Below are 22,709 nucleotides of genomic sequence, written 5' to 3' on the forward strand. Positions count from 1 at the left end.
ATGAATTATATCAAGTTGTCACTGTAAATAGTAATCATAGTTTTTTTTTTAATAATGATTCTTGACAGTTTAACATTTCTTACCGACACAAGTCAAGAAAGAGCTTGAATTTTTCTAAATTTGGTCTTGGTGAATCTGTTAATGGACTGTCTGAGATTTCTAAATGCAACCTAATTTTGGTGAAATATCTAGTGTTTTCAAAGGCTAAGTTTTAAATATTTATTAAGCACCTACCATGAGTTACCTCTGTGATCAACTAGGGGCACCAGACAAAAAAAAAAAAAAAAGGAAAAAAAACACAAAAAAACAAGAAAAGAGAGTGACCCTGTTAATCCAGAAACGTGACGTCAGAGGCAATATTTATAATTAGAAAACATCTGGAAAACAACATAAACAAAGCTTAATGGAAAGCTAGATTCTATTTTAGGTTTTACGTGTGAGAGATACTAGGAGAAAGTAGAGAGACAAGGTAAAAATGGTTGGAATAATCTTTTAGTCATTGTGTTCATCCCTACTGAGCACCTAGCTACCATTGATTGAGCACTTCTTAATGCATCAGGCCCTGCGCTGAAGCTTTTACATATATTACCTCAGTTAATGGTCACCTAACCAGGAGGCAGATATCATTAACTCTAGCTCACTGGTGAATAAACAAGGGTTTGGAGAGTTTTAATAATGTTTTCAAGTCACACAGGCCATAACAGTAGACAGGGATTCAAATCAGTCTCCTGGAATTATGCTTGTGATCATTAGTTTAAATGGACAATTCTGCAACTACTATGATATGTGCATAAGCTACTGTGCTGAGTAATACAATAGACACTGTTAAAAACAAGACAATAGACCCCAAATAGAGTCAAGTCACCAAACCAAGACTTAATTACAGTTTCAGCTCTCCTAGAAAAGGAATCTTAAACCAGTCAGTCAGGAATCACCTGATGGGCACTAGTTAGGTAGTCTGCCTGAAAGACCTCTGTCATGCCCTAATGAGTGCAATAATCAACCTGCTTTCCTGCCTAGAATAACTTCCTAGTTTCTGCTCCCTTTAGGCCATAAAACTCTTTCATTTTGTACAGCTCCTCTGCTCCATTCTATGTATTAAATGGATGCTGCCCATTGGAATCAATTTTGGGGCTAAGTAGCTCTCAAAATTTTTAATATGCCTCAGTTTATCTTTTACCAGTTCCAATTAAAATTGTCTCTAATAGCCAGAAACATAATATTTAGCTGAGAATAAAGATAAGCTTATTAAACACGTAGTTATCATAATTCTTATAAACAGATAGTTATAAATAAGCTAGCTGGAAATAAAGAGAAGGTTATAAGTAAATAAGTTTATTACAATGAAGAAAATAATAATAATAATAATAATAATAATAATTAATAACTGATACTTGGAGAACTTACTTTGTGCCAGGTACTGTTGAGAACTTATATAGATCAACTCATTTAAACTATAATAATTTTTTGATATGGAAATTGGTCTTCCCATTTTAGAGAGTAAGAAAATAAAGCGCAAGATCTCACAGCTAGTAAATGGCAGAGTGCATGCTGTTAGCCACTATGTTATACCATCACACCACATCTTAATATGCAACAGTATGGTGTCTGTCCTAATGAGAGAGGAAACTGAGTGCTTTGGGAATTTAAGAAATGAAGTAATTGAGTCCATGTCTGAAAAAGAGGATCAAGAAAGCTTTGATGTTTGTGGAGAAAAGGAATCTGAGAAAATTCAGATAAATAGTTTGAAAGTGTACATTCTGAGTTAGATATCTCAGCATTTGTTTGCATATCAGGAAAAAAGTTGACTATTGGCAGATAGGCAGCCATTTCACAAAGTGATAACATAACTTAACTTTACTATATATCTATATCTATATCTATCTATATTTATACCTATCTATATAATAGTAGAATTATCTATTCAAGTTATCTAATCATATATATCTATATACATATCTATATATATCTATATATATGGCATATATACCATATATAGAAGATTGTCAGTTTTCAAGTCAAAATTCTATTACATAGTGGTTACTTTTTTTTAATCATAAATGTTATTACCTAAATAGAACTTTGGATATTAATGATGTTATAAAAATAATGTGTGTAAATTGGTCAAATCCACAGCCATATTTAAAAGGACGATAAAAACTTAGGTTCAGAATATGGATTACATAAGCATTATAGAGCACATTAGGCTATTAATAATAAAACCAAAAACGGACTGGACCCCCTTTCCTAAATCTCAGTGGCTCATGTCACACAGCTCCATGACCAAGGGGAGCATACCCACTTTACATTATCTTCACTCTGGGCCCCAGGTTAATGGAATATCTCCTACCTGGGACATCGTCATCATCGTGGGACAGGGAAAAGGGCACTTGGCAAACACATACTGGTTCTTAAATATCCCACCTACATTTCATTTGCCAAGTCACATGAGAAAGCCTATGGTAAGTGGAATAGGCATTAGTGGTCTTCCACAATGGAAAAGAACAGATATTTATAACAATAGTAATTTTAGTGAAGACACATTAGTCATTGATTAGGACATCACAGGTTTATTGAGATGATCAAGTAAAACTATGTATTTAAAACAACTAGTCCAGGGCCTGATACATATTTAACACAAAATAAATACCATTTTCTTGACAAAAAAATCACAACTACATTGTATAAAACAAGTGATTTTGGTGTTTCCAGAGGTATCTTTCTAATTAACATGACAAGTAAAAAGTGTCTCTGTAGGACTATGTAGAATATTGGCAGAATCGGTGACAAAAATTTCAGTTAAAAAGAGATGTTCAATTCACCAGAAAAGTGTGGCGCAAGGGGTAAAAGGATAAAAGGGAATTTGGCAGGATGCATCTAGCATCTTAGGAATGCATCTTAGGAATTTTTCATTCCCCTACTGTTTTATTTAGTAATTATAGTATTAATTTGACTTCCTAAGTAACTTCCAGAGAGAATAAGAATGTAATGATTAGCTGACTTGGACATTCTTGTCCCTGTAAGCAATTTTTTTTTCATTTTTAACACCATAATCCTTCAGCACCGTGTAGATTGTGCCCTTTTTTTTACCTCTTTAATTCATTATATTCTATCCCTACCCTTGACTACTATGCTGTAGTTACACTGAACTTATGTCTCCTCAAAGACTTTGTTCCTCTTCCTGGCCTTCTCTTTTCCTAGATTTCACACAATTCATTCCTTCACTTTCTTCAGGTGTTTATTCAAATGCCATTTTCTCAGTGAGGCCTAGTTGACTACACTAGATAAAACTGCATCCCCTTCCGTATTCACAATCACTGTTACCCTAATTTTAATATTTTCCCCCATAACAAATAAAAATATGTTCATCTGTGTTTTTATTTTTGTCTACTTTTCCCATTACAAGCTTAACTCCAAGATGGCATGAATTTTGTGTGTCTAGTTCAATGCTTCCTTCCTTCAATTCATTGTGGAGTGTGCGTGTGTGTGTGTATTTATATTTTGCTTTACACATCATTTTTGTTTTCGTTTTTCCTCAGAGGTCTTTGACTCTTCCCAAACAAGAACAAAACAGTTCTTATGAATCTGGGGAAACTGTCAGTCCTTGGAATGGTGAGAATCAGAATCTGGAATAAAGTGATGTCTGTGAGGTGTGTGCCTGAAAGGCATGTCTTATCTGTGCAGTCGAGGGGAATTATTTAATGGAATCTCTATTTTTCCCTACCTTCAAACAGAGAAGAATTCATGACAAGTTAAAAAGTAATAAAGGTGTGGAGAGTGTTAGACTTTGGTTTAAAATGATCTCCCATACATAATTACCAACATTGAGAAAGAAGGAAATACTGTTGTTTGTGACAACATGAACTTTCAGGGCAGTAAGCTAAGTGAAGTAAATCAGACAAAGACAAATATTGTACCGTATCACTTACTTGTGGAATTTAAAAGAAAGAGAGAAAGACAGAAAGACAGAAATAAAAGAAAGGAAGAAAGAAAAAGAAGAAAGAAAGAAAGAAAGAAAGAAAGAAAAGAAAGAAAGAAAGAAAGAGAGAGAGAGAAAGAAAGAAAGAAAGAAAGAAAGAAAGAAAGAAAGAAAGAAAGAAAGAAAGAAAGAAAGAAAGAAAGAAAGAAAAAAAAAAGAAAGAGTCAAACCCACAGAAAAGGAAGAAAAGCAGTTGTCAGGGGCTGGGTGTAGAGGAAATAGGAAGAGGTTGGTAAAATCACACAAACTTTCAGCTATAAGATGAATAAGCTCTCAGGATCTAATGTATAATAACATGGTGACTATAGTTGATAATATTGTATTGTATAATTTCAAACATGTTAAGAGAGAAATATTCTCTTAAAAACAGATAAAAATTCTGAGGTGTTAATTAACTACATGGGAGAATCCCTTTATAATGTACACATGTATCAAATCATCATGTTGTGCACTTTAAATAATCTTACAATTTTGTCAATTATACCATAATAAAGCCAAAAATAGAAATTGTATATTACCACCATAAATGGAAAAACATTATTATGTTCAAGAAATGAAAAATAACCAAAAAAAGCAACAAAACATAATTGCCAACCCATCCAAACTTTAAATTAGTCATCTTCAAACTATGGATCAAAATATCTACATTGTAGCATAGTTGGGAGACTTACAGAGACTACATATACATTTATAGCAGCATGAAGAAGAAAAGAAATGGTGTTTATAGTAACTATTATTATAACAGTAGGTTCATTTATTTTCTTTACAGTATTTGAATCTGAATGCTTTGACATTGTCTCCATGAATCCAAGCAAATCAAAAAGAAATATTATTAGTATTTGTTAGACATTACCTAAGGCTTGCTCAAAATCTCAGTCTTAGTTCTTTGCCTACTTTGCCTTATATGCCAGATACTTCCTACTACTCTTCAATGTATCCAACACAGATTTATTGAGCATCTATCTATTTGGGATCAGTCATAGTTCTGGACTCCTTCCATACTTAGTTCTCGTTGACCTGGTATGTACTTTCACAGCATGTCTCCATCACAGTGTAACAAAAATTTTCCAAGTAATTTAATGAGAACATTATGGGTTTCATTTGACCAGAGAAGAAACATCACAATTTTTTTTTTTTTTTGCTATGCCTAACTTCTTTTCTTTTCTGCTATCTTGCTGTCTGCTTTGGGGCTTACAAAGCCACAAAATATATCTTAGAATAATAGTTCTATAGTTACGAAATATCAATATATCTCTAAAGAGACCAAAAGATTATATAGTTTTTAAATATTAAGAAAAAATGAGAATTTTATAGGATTTTACTTATTTCTTTTTCTTGGGATCACAGATTGATTCTTAATCTGTTTTTTTTTCAGCTAACAATATTTCTAGACTTAATTTTTAGACTATGCTATCTTTTTTAAAAAGTTGGACAGGCAAAGGAGTGATTCAGTGGTTATAGAAAGCTATAAATGCAACAGAGTTGCATAAACCAGGAGTAAATGGTATGCATACAAAATTAAGAAACTAAGAAAACAAATTTACTAACATTGATGGTTGACAGCACATAGTTGGGATCACATTTAAAAAAAAAGTCTGCTCTCTGTGCCAGAGACTCCCAGCTTTAAAGTCATTTTATGCCCTGAAAAATATTTTTAGTAAGAATAAACTTTCAGATGTAATAGGTTTCCATACAGTTCTAGATAAAGATTTGTGTATTTGTGAATACACTAGATCTTATTTAAAATCATTTATAGAATTTCATGCCACACATCTTCTGCCCAGTGAAGTTTAAGTGCTTTTAACATACAACCCATATTATCAATATTATTTCTGTACTGAACATTTTCACAGTAGAAATTAAAGAATCCTTTAGAGAAATAAGCCATTAAAGTATATGAACTGAGAAATGTGATCAGTAAAATATTTGTATGCATAGACAATGTTATAACAGAAATAATATATGCAAATATCTATCTATCATCATCTATCTATCTATCTATCTATCTATCTATCTATCTATCTATCTATCTGTCATCTATCTATGTATCTATCATCTATCTATCTAACAAACTTTTCTCGAGTCTGTATTCCTTGTCTTACTTTCTCTCTAAGCCCTCTTCACCCAACTTTCTCCAACTGGTCAGTCTTACATGTTGGACAAGTTTTCCAAAATGAATTTCCTGATTCCTAATCCTTTTCATTTATGTTATCCTAACAAAATACTTAACCATCACTTTAGTGTCTCCTGAAATAAACGTAGCATTTTTAGCCTAAAACTATTTTCTCTGGGTCAATCGCCTTGCTTACCATTCCTCTGATGCTAATAACTACTCTAGTACCCTAGTTTAGAAACCTAATAGAATTATCTGTGGAGTTAAAAAAAATATATATAAATTCCCATATTTGAATCTCTGGGGAGTATGTCTGACAAGCTGTATTTTCAAAAACATCTCTCCAGATATTTCCAAAGCACAGGCAGATGTTATGAATCACTGTTTTCATCAAACTAGATTAGAATTAAATGTTATATTTTCCTATATCTATGTTTACACCCTGATAGTTCTGCCTGGAATGTTATACCCTTATCTGCTTATTGGAAGTGTGATTTTACCCAGGCCCTCTTAAAATCCTAACTCATTTTTAAATGTTTTTTTAATATTGCCTAACAAAAATTAGCTAACAACTTTTATCAGATTATCCTTAAAGTATACTTATTTGAATTATTGTCTTATATTCCATACTTAGATTGAGGACAGAGATCATATCTACTTATTTTTACTTCATATAAAATTCCAAAAACAAAACTTCTCATGTTGTCAATGATCAATCTGATCATCTAATGTTGAAAATATCCAAATTATGATGACATTTTGAAAATGATTACAACAGACATAATAGGATGATACATATGAATGACCTAATTAATTAATGCAGAAACACAATACTCACATAATCAATGGACTTAGTAATCAATGACTTTGGAAATTCAAATGGACACATCTAGATATTTATTTATTTATTTATTTATTTATTTATTTATTTATTTATTTTAGAGAGACAGAAGCGGTGCGGGGGGAGGGGGGAGGGCAGAGAGAGAGGAGAGACAGAATCCCTAGCAGGCTCTGTGCTTACAGCAGGGGTCGATCTTAGGAACCAACCCAAGAGATCAAGACCTGAGCTGAGATCAAGAGTCAGACACTTGACCGACTGAGTCACCCAAGCGCCCCTATTCTTTGTTTGCACTTAAAAATGCACCAGAGACCGTGAATTGGTTTTAGTTCATTATAATATTAATTTTAACCAAAAAAGTATGACAATTATAAATAACTAATTTAAGCACGTATGAAATAAAGTCTTCCATAGTCTTATTTCCCAGAGATAACCATTTGGAATAGTTTGGTAAATATATTTCCAGTTGTTTTAAGTATAGTATGTTGGTACTTCTTTGTCCAATGTTGTCAGTAAATAGACAAACACAGCACCAACAGCTTTACTAAGAGATCAGAACTCAGGCATAACATTCTAGATTACTGCACCAGGCAAACCACTAAGTAGCATATTTTACCAAATAAGGATGAGAGTAATAGAAATTGCAGAGAACAGGAAGATGTATATCAGCTATAGTATCAAAAACTGCTTCAGCGGCAGAAGTTATAGTTCTTTCCAGTCATCACCCTCTTGTATACTTACTCAGAAAAAAACCAGACACATCAGAATTTATGGGAAACATTTTTCAGATGAAGTATATTTATTTTTGAAAGTAGTTGTGGTTGACTGTGGTATATGAGGTAATGAGCATCCCAGATCTTTGTTCAAAATAAAGGAACTCATTTCTCCTGCTGCTGGAGGTGTTGCTTTCCAACAGTTTGGATGTGAATTCTTCCCCATGAATTGAATTTTCCTTGGCTAAAGGGAATTGCCTTGCTCAAGTTTGGGCTCTCTCACTGGTTGTTATATGGTGTATGAGAGTGACTCAATTTGGGTCAACTCTGAAGGATGCTCCAGCATGCCTGGGTGATTAACTGAGGCTTCTGTTATAACTACCTGTTAGTTCAACATCTTTCTTTCCCAGTCCTACTCTTGTTTCTCTCTAACAGGTACTGTTGTTGAAAATATCCTCAAGAAGTTCCCTGCATGTAAATCTCAGTCTCATTTTTGGGAAGCCTGACTTAGGAACATTTTTCTAGGAAATGAACTTTTCCTTCACAATATTTGGTTAGAAAAAATAAAAAAAAGTGTTGAAGGTAAATAAATTATAGTTATTAGCAAAACATATATCATTAATGCAAAAATAAAATTATGTGATTTTAAAGTTTGAACCTTCAAATGCCATAAAACAAGTATAATTAGATTTTATATGTTGATCTCAAGAGATGCCCTACAATACTATATGTTGAACTTCTGAATAAAAGTACTAACATATTAGGTATTGGATTAAACAAGGATGGATTAAGCATTTAGTTAATCATTTTGCTACTGTTCTCGTTGTGAGGAAAGATTTTATGGAGATGATGTTTAACCCATGTTTATTTTCAAAAGCTCTCCCAAGAACTTTTACTGATGCTTTCTTTTTCTATCTATAACTAGCCCAAGATTGGGCAAGGAATTTTAAAATTCATTATAGTGGTCCTTAGAGCTTTGAGCATAGGACAAGTATCAATAAATATTTGATGATAAAAATGATGATGATAATGATGCTCGTTTGAATCTTGTCTCTCCTTATCTTTTTATACCTCTTTTATGAAAAGAATGGAGGCAACTCTTCAATATCAGGTCAGGATTAAATGAAAGCTTCTCTCTCTTAGACTTCATTACCACAGGAATGTGGCCTGACATTAGAGTACTTCATAGTTCATTGGAAAAGTCATAAAAACAATTACTACACCATTAGGAGGAACTTTTAAAGAGGAGATTCAAAGTACCCTTCACAGAATTGCTAAGACAAGCAAAAACAATATTCCAATTCATGTATGTTGCTCCCTTATTGTTTTTAGATCATATCAAATGAAGAAGTCAAGAAGCATGTGAAATGAGCCATGTATTTAATTAGGCAACTATGTTGAGAGCTTTGGAAAAGTGAGAAGTTGCTCAAGGTGAAGGTATGCAGTGTATATGTAAATGCAAATAGGATATGAGGAGAGATTAAAAGTGGAAGATATCAGACAAGAGAAAGTGTTAATATTCATAACAGAGTGAGAGAGATAAGTCAGAGTCCTGTTCTAATGTATACATAATCATTTATTATCTCAGGTGTTGACTGAAACGAACATGTTAAAATATTGTCAGAACTTATGAAATTCACACATATATACCTTGGAGGACACACTTTAAGAATGATTATTGGAGGCTAGTCTGAATTAATGCCCAGGATAGCCTACATGCAGTTAGTGTGTGTTACTGAGTATCAGCAGACTGTTGCACTCCATCTTCCAACTCATAAGGCTAAGAACTGAGATCAGTAGGATTAACTTTATGGTTTATTATATAGAGAGATAATTGCATACAACTCTTTGTTTCTGATTCTGCATACCTTATTCAATCTACTTCAACATCAAATTCTTATTTTATCTTATATGCATATCAAAATCTTTACATAACAAAGAAAGTACTTCAGTAGACAAGACCGAATATTATAAAAGAGCCATAAAAAATAAGTTTGGAGAAGAAAGCGATTTTGTAAAAAGAATTGTCTTTTAGGCTACTTGTGTTTACATTTAATGAAAATAAGAAAAAAATAACTAAGAAAGAATATCTTGATATGATTACAATTTGAATATGTGACAATTTCATTTTAGATAAACATGGCTGATACTCAATGGGATATACTGACACATGACTAGTGTCAAAATATTGAAAAGTACATGTAGTGTTGCCTCAGTTGGTTAAGCGTCCGACTTCAGCTCAGGTCATGAACTTGCAGTTTGTGCAAGTTCCCACATCAGGCCCCACATCAGGCCCTGTGCTGACAGCTCAGAGCCTAGACTGCTTCAGATTCAGTGTCTCCCTCTCTCTCTGTTCCTTCCCCACTTGCACTCTGTCTTTCTCTCACCCTCTCTCTCAAAAATAAACAAATTTTTTTAAAAAAACTAAAAAAAAGAAAAGTCCATGTATTTAACCACCCAGTGTGACTCACATTTCTTGGCTGACCCAGGCTCTCTACTGACTATCCAGACTTCACCTCTGATAAATAAAGGATGACATGTGGTGCAGAAACATTAGGGTGTGCTTGCATGCTTATATCAAACTGATCATTACATAATTTTATTATGACCTCTGAAGATAAATATCAGAAATACATTTTGAAAAGCACCTCATATAAATAAAATGACATTTAATTAAATTTTGTTGAATTTCACTAAATTGTAATTTTTTGTATTTGGTAGCAATCAGAAGACAACCAGTCTTTTAATGCCTTTAGTAGGCCAAATTATATTTCTGTAGAGAGGAAATATATCTTGAGCCCTTGAAATCTTTCTTTAATAATTCAAAAAAAAAGTAAGATTAAAAGACCTACAATTATGTGACTGGCAGCTGACAAATGGAAGCACTTTACAGAGTCCTGGGGCTGTGAACAAAATGTGTGACATTTTGCAATGCATGTTTCTCTTATTTCTGACAAATCCACCAGGAACTCCACCAAGGAGATCAATGAAAAGCTCAAAGTTTTATTCTTCATTTGAATGGGCCCTAAATCCAGGGTCTTGATTAAATTTAAAGATTTTGTTTACCTCATACCCTCCAGGTTATGCACAGAGACATTCTGACATCAAGACTGATTTAGGTTCTGTGAAGCAATCTAACATATCAAAGAGAAACACTGCGGGAAAACAAAGCAAACCAACCAGTCCCTCGGCCCAAGCTGTGAACCAAGATAGAGTAGAAAATAAATGTTCCTGATTAGAAACAAGAAACCTGTTCAGCTTATAAAATTTGGGGGTTCTTCTTTAATAATAAAAAATGCAATAATGACAATAATAATAAAAATGCAAAATCATAAATAAAAATCAGGTACAGTAACTTGGAAGAACAACTTCTAGGTGAAGGTCCCTAAAGGTCAAATCAATTAGCTTCATAGTAAACTCATCTGTACTCGCTATTATTTTTAATACAGAGCTGCATGGAAAAAAAATGAAAAATTTTCTAAATAATATTATTTCCACTCTTCTCCATATGCCTAATTCCACAATTTACTTAAGTGGGAAGTATACTTTAAGTCAATTTTGGAAGGAGCCAAGATGGCAGAACAGCATGGAACTTTTTTGTGTGTCTTGCGTCCATGAAATACAGCCAGACCAACATTAAACCATCCTGCACACCTAGAAAACGGATTGGAGGATTAACACAACAATCTGCACAACCTGAACCACAGAATTCAGCAGGTACACGGCATGGAGAGGTGAATTTGGAGAGAAAGAAGCCATGGAGGGAAGGGAGCCTCTTCTGTGGGTGGAAAGAGGATGGAGATGGTGTCGGAGGGAGAAAACGGGAAAAGCACCCCTCCCCAAAAGCAGCTGGAGAGAAAGTGGATAATTGAAAACAGCCACAGGGACTAAACTAAAAAGGGAGAAAGGAGAAAGGAGAGGGCTTAAATTCCATTAAGACTGTAAACAAGGGGAGCGCAGAGTCTACAACTCCACAGCTTAATACCTGGAGGTGCTCTGGTGGGAAGGGTGAATCCTCAGGAGCACAGTGGGGTCCTGGAGGTTCTCGGGCCACAGGGGGAAAAGCATTTCCACTGCTGGAAGGACACTTGGTAGAGCCTTTTGAGGCCACCTGGTCCCAGCAGACCCCAGAGAACAGCCACATTTGCTGGTGCTGGAACAAGGTCAATAAGGGTGAAACCTGGTGCCAGATGTGTGTTGTGATTTTCCATTATTCCTGAAATGCTGCTGCTACACTATCACACAAACTTTTTCTGGGCGGGCTGGCACCTGGCTGCAGTCTCAGGGCACCGGCAGCAGCAGGGTCCAGCAAGCCTCCCTGGGTGCAGCCGACATTCGGCCATTGCTCATTTGGCCATTGCTCGGTGAGACCCTCCCGCAGAGTGGTGGAATGGGTCAAAGCCGCAGTCCTTCAGAAGTAAGGGGCCGGGGAAAACAGCAGCATCTGAGACAAAAATCGGGAGACAGGTACTGTCTGGGGCCTGGTCACGGAGAGTGAAAAAGCGGGGAGTGGACGAAACCTGAAGACAGAGGATGGGTGCACGATTGCTGATCCGGGAAAACAGACTGGATAGCCTTGTGGCACAATTTTCACTGCTCCCGCACCTGAGCATAGGCACCTACCAGCACAGCAACAATACACCCCAGTAAGATAGCAGCGCCATCTAGTGGAGAGCGGAGCCATTACGCTAACCCCTGCACAAATGGGCCAACTTCACTCTTCAAGAACACAAGTCTCATAGCCGGCTTCGTTTATGGACTATAAAGCTCTACAAAGACTGACTTCTAGGGGAAAACGAAGTAATTTCAGTCCTATTTCAATCTGTTAGAAAGTTCATTTATGCAATTTTCTTTCTTTTTTTTCTTTTTCTCTTTTACACTTTTCCTTGAATACAGAAAAAGAAAAAATTCCTTTTTTATTTTCAATTTTTATTAAAAATATTTTTCTTTAATTTTTATTACTATTTTTTACTTTTCTGTAATTTTTTTCACATTCTATTTTACTTCCATCATTTTATTTTAGTCTACATCAGTGTATTCACCTTTTCAAATTTTCAAACAATTTCCTTTTTATTTCTTTTTCTCATTCTTTTTACTTTTTTCTCTTTTTCATTTCTTTTCTTTTTCTTGATTGTGGAAAGAGAAAAACTTCTTTTTTATCTTCAATATCTATTAAAATATTTTTATTTAATTTTTTACTGTTTTTTTGCTATTATGTAATTTTTTTCAAATTCTATTTTACTTTCATCATTTTATTTTAGTCTACTACAGTGTATTCACTTTTTAAAATTTTGAAATGGTTTCCTTGTTTTCTTTCTTTTTTAAATCTTTTTTCTCTTTCTTTTTTTCCTGAATACAGAAAAAGAAAAAAATCATATTTATTTTTAATTTTTATTAAAAATATTTTTCTTTAATTTTTTCTATTATATTCTTTACTTTGGTGTATATTTTTTCAAATTCTATTTTACCCACATCATCTCGTTTTAGTCTACTTCAATGTACTCGCTTTTTCAAATTCTCAAACGATTTCCTTTATTTTCTCCCCCACCCTTTTCTTTCTCTGTTCTGTCAAACAACTTCTGACACCTAGATCAAAACGCACCTAGTATCTAGCTCACCTATTTGATTTTTGTGTGTGTGAGTGTTTTTAACTTTTAATTTTAATATTTTTTTAATTTGATTTTTTTAATTTAAATTTTTCTACCTTATTAATTACTTTTATCCCTTCAAAACGACAAAATGAAGGAATTCACCCCCCAAAAAAGAGCACAAAGAAATGACAGCCAGGGATTTAACCAACACAGAGACAAGCAAGATATCTGAACCAGAATTTAGAATGATGATGATAAGAATACTAGCTGGAGGCAAAAATAGATTAGAATCCCTTTCTGCAGAGATAAAAGAAGTAAAAACTAGTCAGAATGAAATTAAAAATGCTATAACTGAGCTGCAATCATGGATAGAGGCAGCGGCAGCAAAGATGGATGAGGCAGAACAGAGATCAGTGATATAGAGGACAAACTTATAGAGAATAATGAAGCAGAAAAAAAGAGGGACATGAAGGCAAAAGAGCATGATTTAAGAATTAGAGAAATCAGTGACTCATAAAAAGGAACAACATCAGAATCATAGGGGTCCCAGAAGAGGAAGAGAGAGAAATAAGGGTACAAGGGTTATATGAGCAAATCATAGAGGAAAACTTTCCTAACCTGGGGAAAGACACAGACATCAAAATCCAGGAAGCACAGAGGACCCCCATTAGATTCAACAAAAATTGACCATCAACAAGGCATATCATAGTCAAATTCATAAAATACTCAGCCAAGGAGAGAATCGTGAAAGCAGCAAGAGAAAAAAAAAAAAGTCCCTAACCTACAAGGGAAGACAGATCAGGTTTGCAGCAGACCTATCCACAGAAACTTGGCAGGCCAGAAAGGAGTGGCAGGCTATATTCAGTGTGCTGAATCAGAAAAATATGCAGCCAAGAATTCTTTATCCAGCAAGGCTGTCCTTCAAAAGAGAAGGAGAGATAAAAAGTTTCCCAGATAAACAAAAATTAAAAGAGTTTGTGACCACTAAACCAGCCTTGCAAGAAATTTTAAGGGGGACTCTAAGGGGAGAAAAGATGGAAATAAAATACATACATACATACATACATACATACATAAGTAAATACCAAAAGCAACAAAGACTAGAAAGGACCAGAGAACACTACCAGAAACTCCAACTCTTACAGGTGACATAACAGCAATAAATTCATATCTTTCAGTACTCACTCTAAACGTCAATGGACTCAATGCTCCAATCAAAAGACATAGGGTAACAGAATGGATAAGAAAACCAGATCCATCTATATGCAGTTTACAAGAGACCCACTTTACACCTAAAGGCACCTTCAGATTGAAAGTAATGGGATGGACAACCATCTATCATGCTAATGGTCAATAAAAGAAAGCCAGAGAAGCCATACTTATATCAGACAATCTAGAGTCTAAAATAAAGAGTGTATCAAGAGATGCAGAAGGGCCTTCTATCATAATCTAGGGGTCTATCCACCAAGAAGACCTAATAATTGTAAACATTTATGCACCAAATATGGGGGTGCCCAAATATATAAATCAATTAATCACAAACATAAAGAAACACATTGATAGTAACACCATAATAGTAGGAGACTTCAGCACCCCACTCACAGCAAAGGACAGATCATCTAATCAAAAAATCAACAAGGAAACAATAGCTTTGAATGATACATTGGACCGGATCGACTTAACAGATATATTCAGGACATTTCATCCTAAAGCAGAAGAACATACATTCTCTCCAGTGCACATGGAACATTCTCCAGAATAGACCACATACTGGGACACAAATAAGCCCTAAGCAAGTACAAAAAGAATGAGAACATACTGTGCATATTTTCAGACCACAGCGCTATGAAGCTCCAAATCAACCACAGAAAAAATTTGGAAAGGTAACAAATACTTGAGGACTGAAGAACATCCCACTAAAGAATGAATAGGTTAACCAAGAAGTTAAAGAATAAATTAAAAGGTATATGGAAGTCAATGAAAATGATAACACCACAGCCCAAAACCTTTGGGATGCAGCAAAGGCAGTCATAAGAAGCAAGTATATAGCAATCCAGGATTCCTAAAGAAGGAAGTATGATCTCAGATATACAACCTAACCTTACGCCTTAAAGAGGTGGAAAAAGAACAGCAAAAAAAAAAAAAAAAAATCCAAAACCAGAAGACAGAAAATAAGAAGGATTCGAGCAGAAATGAATGCTATGAAAACCAAAAAAGCAGAAGAACAGATCAATGAAACCAAAAACTGGTTCTTTGACAGAATTAACAAAATTGATAAACCACTAGCCAGTTTGATCAAAAAGAAAAAGGAAAAGACCCAAATAAGTAAAATCAAGAATGAAAGAAGAGAGATCACAACCAACACAGCAGAAATAAAAACAATATTAATAGAATATTATGAGCAATTATGTCCCAATAAGATGGGCAATCTGGAAGAAATGGACAAATTCCTAGAAACATATACAGTACCAAAATTGAAACAGGAAGAAATAGATAATTTGAACAGACCCATAACCAGTAAGGAAATCGAATTAGTAATCAAAAATCTGCCAAAAAACAAGAGTCCAGGGCCAGATGGCTTTCCAGGGGAATTCTACCAAACTTTTAAAGAAGAGTTAACACCTATTCTCTTGAAGCTGTTCCAAAAAATAGAAATGGAAGGAACACTTTCAAATTCATTCTATGAGGCCAGCGCTACCTTGATTCCAAAACAAGACAAAGACCCCACTAAAAAGGGGAACTATAGACCAATTTCCCTGACAACCATGGATGCAAAAATCCTCAACAAGATATTACCCAACCAGATCCAACAATACATTAAAAAATTATTCACCACGACCAAGTAAGATTTATACCTGGGATGATGGGCTTGTTCAATATCCACAAAACAATTAACGTGATTCATCACATCAATAAAAGAGAGGACAAGAACCATAAGATCCTCTCAATAGATGCAGAGAAAGCATTTGACAAAATACAGCATCCTTTCTTGATAAAAACCCTCAAGAAAGTAGGGATAGAAGGAACATACCTCGAGATCATAAAAGCCATATAGGAACAACCCAACACTAATATCCTCAATGGGGAAAAACTGAGAGCTTTCCCCCTAAGGTCAGGAACAAGACAGGGATGTCCACTCTCGCCACTGTTATTCAACATATTATTGGAAGTCTCAGCCTCAGCAATCAGACAACACAAAGAAATAAAAGGCATCCAAATCGGCCAGGAGGAGATCAAACGTTCACTCTTTTCAGATGTCATAATACTCTATATGGAAAACCCTAAAGATTCCACCAACAAACTCCTAGAACTGATTCATGAATTCTGCAAACTTGCAGGATGTAAAATCAACGCACAGAAATCGGTTGAATTCCTATACACCAACAATGAAGCAACAGAAAGAGATCTCCAGGATTCGATCTCATTTACAATTGCACCAAAACCCATAAAATACCTAGGAATAAATCTAACTAAAGAGGTGAATAATCTATACGCTGAGAACTATAGAAAGCTTATGAAAGAAACTGAAGAAGTCCCAAAAAAAGGGAAAAAATATTCCATGCTCCTGGATATGGAAGAACAAATACTATTAAAATGTCGATACCACCCAAATCAATCTACATATTCAATGCAATCCCTATGAAAATAACACCAGCATTATTCACAGAGTTAGACCAAATAATCCTAAAATTTGTATGGAACCAGAAATACCCTGAACAGCCGAAACAATGTTGAAAAAGAAAACCAAAGCAGGAAGCATCACACTCCCAGACTTCAAGAGGTACTACAAGCTGTAATCATCAAGACAGTATGGTATTGGCATAAAAAGAGATACTCAGATCAATTAGAGAACCCAGAAATGGACCCACAAATGTATGGCCAACTTATCTTTGACAAAGCAGGAAATAATATCCAATGGAATAAAGACAGTCTCTTCAGCAAGTGGTGCTGGGAAAACTGGACAGCGACATGCAGAAGAATGAACCTGGGCCACTTTCCTACACCATACACAAAAATAAACTCAAAATGGATGGAAGACCTAAATGTAAGACAGGAAGCCATCAAAATCTTCCAGGAGAAAGCAGGCAAAAACCTCTTGATCTTGGCCGCAGCAACTTCTTATTCAACACATCTCTGGAGCCAAGGGAAACAAAAGCAAAAATGAACTACTGGGACCTCATCAAAATAAAAAGCTTTCCCACAGTGAAGGAAACAATCAGCAAACTAAAAGGCAACTGACAGAATGGGAGAAGATATTTGCATATGACATATCAGATAAAGGGTTAGTATCCAAAATCTATAAAGAACTTATCAAACTCAACAGCCAGAAAGCAAATAATCCAGTGAAGAAATGGGCAGAAGACATGAAGAGACACTTCTCCAAAGAAGACATCCAGATGGTCAACCGACACATGAAAAAATGCTCAACTTCACTCATTATCAGGGAATTACAAATCAAAACCATAATGAGATACCACCTCACACCTGTCAGAATGGCTAACATTAACAACTCAGGCAACAACAGATGTTGGCGAGGATGTGGAGAAAGCAGACCTCTTTTGCACTGCTGGTGGGAATGCAAGCTGGTGCAGTCACTCTGGAAAACAGTGTGGAGGTTCCTCAAAAAATTAAAAATAGAAGTACCCTATGACCCAGCAATTGCACTACTAGGTATTTATCCAAGGGATACAGGTGTGCTGTTTCGAAGGGACACAGGCACCCCAATGTTTATAGCAGCACTATAGACAATAGCTAGAGTATGGAAAAAGCCCAAATGTCTATCGACTGATGAGTGGAAAAAGAAGATGTGGTATATATATTCAATTACTTGGCAATCAAAAAGAATGAAATCTTGCCATTTGTAACTACATGGATGGAACTGGAGGGCATTATGCTAAGTGAAACTAGTCAGTCACAGAAAGACAAAAAATCATATGACTTCACTCACATGAGGACTTTGAGACAAAACAGATGAACATAAGAAAAGGAATACAAAAATAATATAAAAACAGGGAGGGGAACAAAACAGAAGAGACTCAAAAATATGGAGAACAAACTGAGGGTTACTGGAGGGGTTGTGAGAAGGGGGATGGGCTAAATGGGTAAGGGGCCTTAAGAAATCTACTCCTGAAAGCATTGTTGCTCTATATGCTAACTAATTTGGTTGTAAATTAAAAAAATAAAATTAAAAAGATAAAAAAAATGATAAAACTAAGTCAATTTCATCATAAACTAGAAATCTATGATGAAAAATATCTATTGAACCCACTGCTCTCATATTTAATTTTCTAACATTAAAAGTACTTTGACTGATGTGCATGTTTTAATCCTTAAATCAACAGTATAACATTTTACTCATACAAAAGGTTTAGGCAATGGATAATGAGCTGCACACCAATTCATAGTTTGGTAAATTTTAGTATAGTTTCTGGAGTAGCATTTTAAAGACTATATGTCTTAAGTATTTAATTTTAAAATCCAGTTAAAATGCAAAGTCAGGTGATAATTATAATGCTTTGTGTTTTTTTATGGCAGTTTATGATTTACAAATAAATTGCATGTGTCCATTTGATTTAATCTTTAACCAAGCTGTCAAGTTGATGTTATCCACAGGAAACAGATGAGGCACACTGAGAGCTGTACCGCTGAGTGACTTTGTCCTATATCAAATAGTCATAAAAGCCAGCTTCGGATTGATGTCTTCTGATTTAAAATGAGTGGTCCAATGCATGTTATGTAGGAATCTGAGTTTAAAGGTATAAAGATACAGTAGTGTTCTGGTAAATGTTTAACAACTTGCTCTTAGAAGAAAAAACTATTAGGGGGAAAGGTCTTCTTTATAACATTATCTAATTCCCCTTGTGTAAATCATCCCATTTTTTAAAATTTCAATTTAGCAAAGTTATGCCAACCATCTCACTAACATCATAAAAATTTAATATTCAGCATCCATAAGCCAGTGTGAGAAGGCTTTATCACACTACAGGAAAGGTACTTTCCTGTTTTCTTGAAGTTGATTAAGATATTAGAGAAGTGGAAACATGTGTATAATGGATGAGTAAGGCAATCCAGATGGTCAGTTATGGAAGTTGGGATGTGGCACTAAAATGAGAAAATCTGTGTAATGTATGTGTGGCAGAAACCGTTCCTCAACATGTTATCAGATATTATCATCATTAATGAGCATAATGGGGCTGAGAATTAAAAGGTAACTTGGGGGAGTATTTACACTACTATGAGTATGAAGGTCATAAAATCATTTTGTTAAAAAACTCATTGAGTCTTGGAGGAGGGGCCAAGATGAGGAACAGCATGGAACATTTTTTTACATATCTCACCCCTGAAATGCAGCCAAATCAACACTAAACCACCTTGCACACCTGGAAACCTGACTTGAGGATTAACACAACAATTTTTACAACCTCAACCACAGAACTCATCAGGCACACAGTGCAGAGAGGTGGACTGGGGGAGGGAGAAGCTGGGGAGGGAAAGGAGCTGTTTTTGCCTGTGGAAAAAGGACAGAGATGGCAGGGAGAGTACAGGAAAAGCAATCGCCACAAAATAGCAGCTGAAGAGAAAGTGGAAAAGTGGATACAGCCATAAGGACTGAACGAAAAAGGAAGAAAGTAGAAAGGAGAGGGTTTAAGTTCCATTAAGACTCTATAAACAGGGGGAGCGCAGAGTCTGACCTCTGCACTTTGATATCTGGTGGTGCTCTGTTTGGAATCCCCAGGAGCAGAGAGTGAGGACTGAGGGGTCCTTGGGCCACATGGGGAGGGAGGTCCCCTCCTAGGAGGACATTTGGTAGAGGCTATGCGGTCACCCCACAGGCAAAGGTCCTAGCAGACCCCAGAGAACAACCACATTTGCTGGTGCTGGAATAAGGTCATTAAGGGTAAAGCCTGGTGCCAGATATGTGTTGTGATTTTCCATAAAACCTCAACCACTGCTGCTACAAGATTGCACAAACTTTTTCTGGGGTGGGCTGGTACCCAGCAACAGTCCCTGGGCATCAGCAGCAGTGTGATCACCCAAACGTTCCTGGGGGCAGGATGGCACCTGGACATTGCTCAGCAAGACCCTCCCCCAGAAGGTCTGAGTGGGTCAAAGCTGCAGTCCCTCAGAAGTGAGGGGTTGAAAACACAGCTCCATTTGAGATAAAACTCAGGAGGGAGGTGCTGCCTGGCAGACTGATGGCGGAGTCATGGACACTGTAGAAGCGGGGAGTGGATGGAAGCCAGAGACAAAAAAGGGGTGCTTGATTGCCAGTCAAGAGCACGTAGCTCTGACATTAGAGACTGGGTAGCTGGGTGATGTCATTTTCACCACCCCCCCATGCATGTGCATACACACCTAGAAGAGCCACAACAATCCACCACAGTAAGCTGAGCAGCACCATCTAGTGGAGAACATAGCTGTTACAATAAACCTCGCCCAACAAACAGTGCTCTTGACAAACACAAGTCACTCCACCTGCTTAGTTTATAGATTGTAAAGTGCTTTGCAGCTTGAATTCTATGGGAAACCAGATGTAATTTCAATCATACTTCATTCTGTTCACTGGTCTTTTATTTATTTTTTTTCTTTTTCTTTTCTTATTCTTGAATACAGAAAGAGGAAAAAAATCTATTTTCATTTTCCATTTTTATTAAAAAGATTTTTCTTTAATTTTTTCTACCACATTTTTACTTTTTTGTAAATTTTAAATTCTAATTTACTTTCATCATTTCATTTTATTCTCTCTTATTACATTCATTTTTTCAAATTTTCAAATGATTTCCTTTTTTTCCTTTTTTTTTTCTTTTCTTCCCTTTCCCTTTCTTCTCTAATCTGTCAAGTTTATTTCAACAACCAGACCAAAACACACCTCGAATCTGGCATCCTTTATTTGATTTCTTTGTGTTGTTTTTAACTTTTTAATTTTAATTTTTTTTACTTTATTCCTTTTCATCCTCCAAAATGATGAAATGAAGGAATTCACCTAAAAAGAAAGAACAAGAAAAAACGACAGCCAGGGACTTAACACAGATAAAAGCAGGATGTCTGAACCAGAATTTAGAATCTCGATAATAAGAATACTAGCTGGGGTTGAAAACAGATTAGAATCCATTTCTGCAGAGATATAAGAAGTGAAAGATAGGATGAAATAAAAAATGCTATAACTGAGCTGCAATCTTGAAAGAATGCCACAGTGGCAAGGATGGATGAGGCAGAGCAGCAAATCAGCAATGTAGAGGACAAACTTATGGAGAATAATGAAGAAGAAAAAAAGAGGGACACCAAGGTAAAAGAAAGAGCATGGAATAAAAATTAGAGAACTCAGTGACTCATTAAAAGTCAATAACATCAGAAGCATAGGGGTCCCAGAAGATGAAAACTGAGAAAAAGAGGTAGAAAATTTATGTGAGCAAATCATAGCAGAAAACTTTCTGAACTTGAGGAAAGACACAGACATCAAAATCCAGGAAGCACAGAGGACCCCCATTAGATTCAACAAAAATTGACCATCAACAAGGCATATCATAGTCAAATTCACAAAATACTCAGGCAAGGAGAGAATCATGAAAGCAGCATGGGAAAAAAATCCTTAACCTACAAGGGAAGAGAGATCAGGTTTGCAGCAGACCTATCCACAGAAACTTGGCAGGCCAGAAAGGAGTGGCAGGCTATATTCAGTGTGCTGAATCAGAAAAATATGCAGACAAGAATTCTTTATCCAGCAAGGCTGTCCTTCAAAAGAGAAGGAGAGATAAAAAGTTTCCCAGACAAACAAAAATTAAAGGAATTCATGACCACTAAACAAGTCCTGTAAAAAATTTTAAGGGGGACTGTGTAAGGGAAAAAAGACATAAAAACAAATAAACAAACAAACGAACATGAAAACCAAAAAAGACAAAAAGCCACAAAGACTAGAAAGGACCAGAGAACACTACCAGAAACTCCAACTCTTACAGGCGACATAATGGCAATAAATTCATATCTTTCAGTGCTCACTCTAAACATCAATGATCTAAACGCTCCAATCAAAAGACATACGGTTACAGAATGGATAAGAAACAAGATCCATCTATATGCTGTTTACAACAGACCCATTTTACGCCTTCACACACCTTCAGATTGAAAGTAAGGAGATGAAGAACCATCTATCATGATAATAGTCACCAAACGAAAGCCGGAGTAGTCATACTTATATCAGACAATCTAGATTTTATATAAAATATTGTAACAAGAGATGAGTAAGGGCATTATATCATAATGCAGGGGTCTATCCACCAAGAAGAACTAACAATTGTAAACATTTAGCTCCAAGTGTGAGAGCACCCAAATATATAAATCAATTAATCACAAACATAAAGAAATTCACTGATAATACTTTAATAGTAGGGAAACTCAACACTCCATTTAGAGCAATGGACAGATCATCTAAACAGAAAATCAACAAGGAAAAATGGCTTTGTATGACACACTGGAC

The 22,709-nt window shown here is 35.5% G+C and overlaps 1 protein-coding gene across 2 annotated transcripts in view; it reads right to left on the reverse strand.

Annotated features, from left to right (window-relative positions):
* LOC101082908 (protein eyes shut homolog) overlaps positions 1-22,709 on the reverse strand; it is a 906,892-nt gene that overhangs the window by 18,480 nt on the left and 865,703 nt on the right. The gene's annotated exons all lie outside the window — the stretch shown is intronic.

Source organism: Felis catus, chromosome B2 (assembly GCF_018350175.1).
Source record: "Felis catus isolate Fca126 chromosome B2, F.catus_Fca126_mat1.0, whole genome shotgun sequence".
NCBI lineage: Eukaryota > Metazoa > Chordata > Mammalia > Carnivora > Felidae > Felis > Felis catus.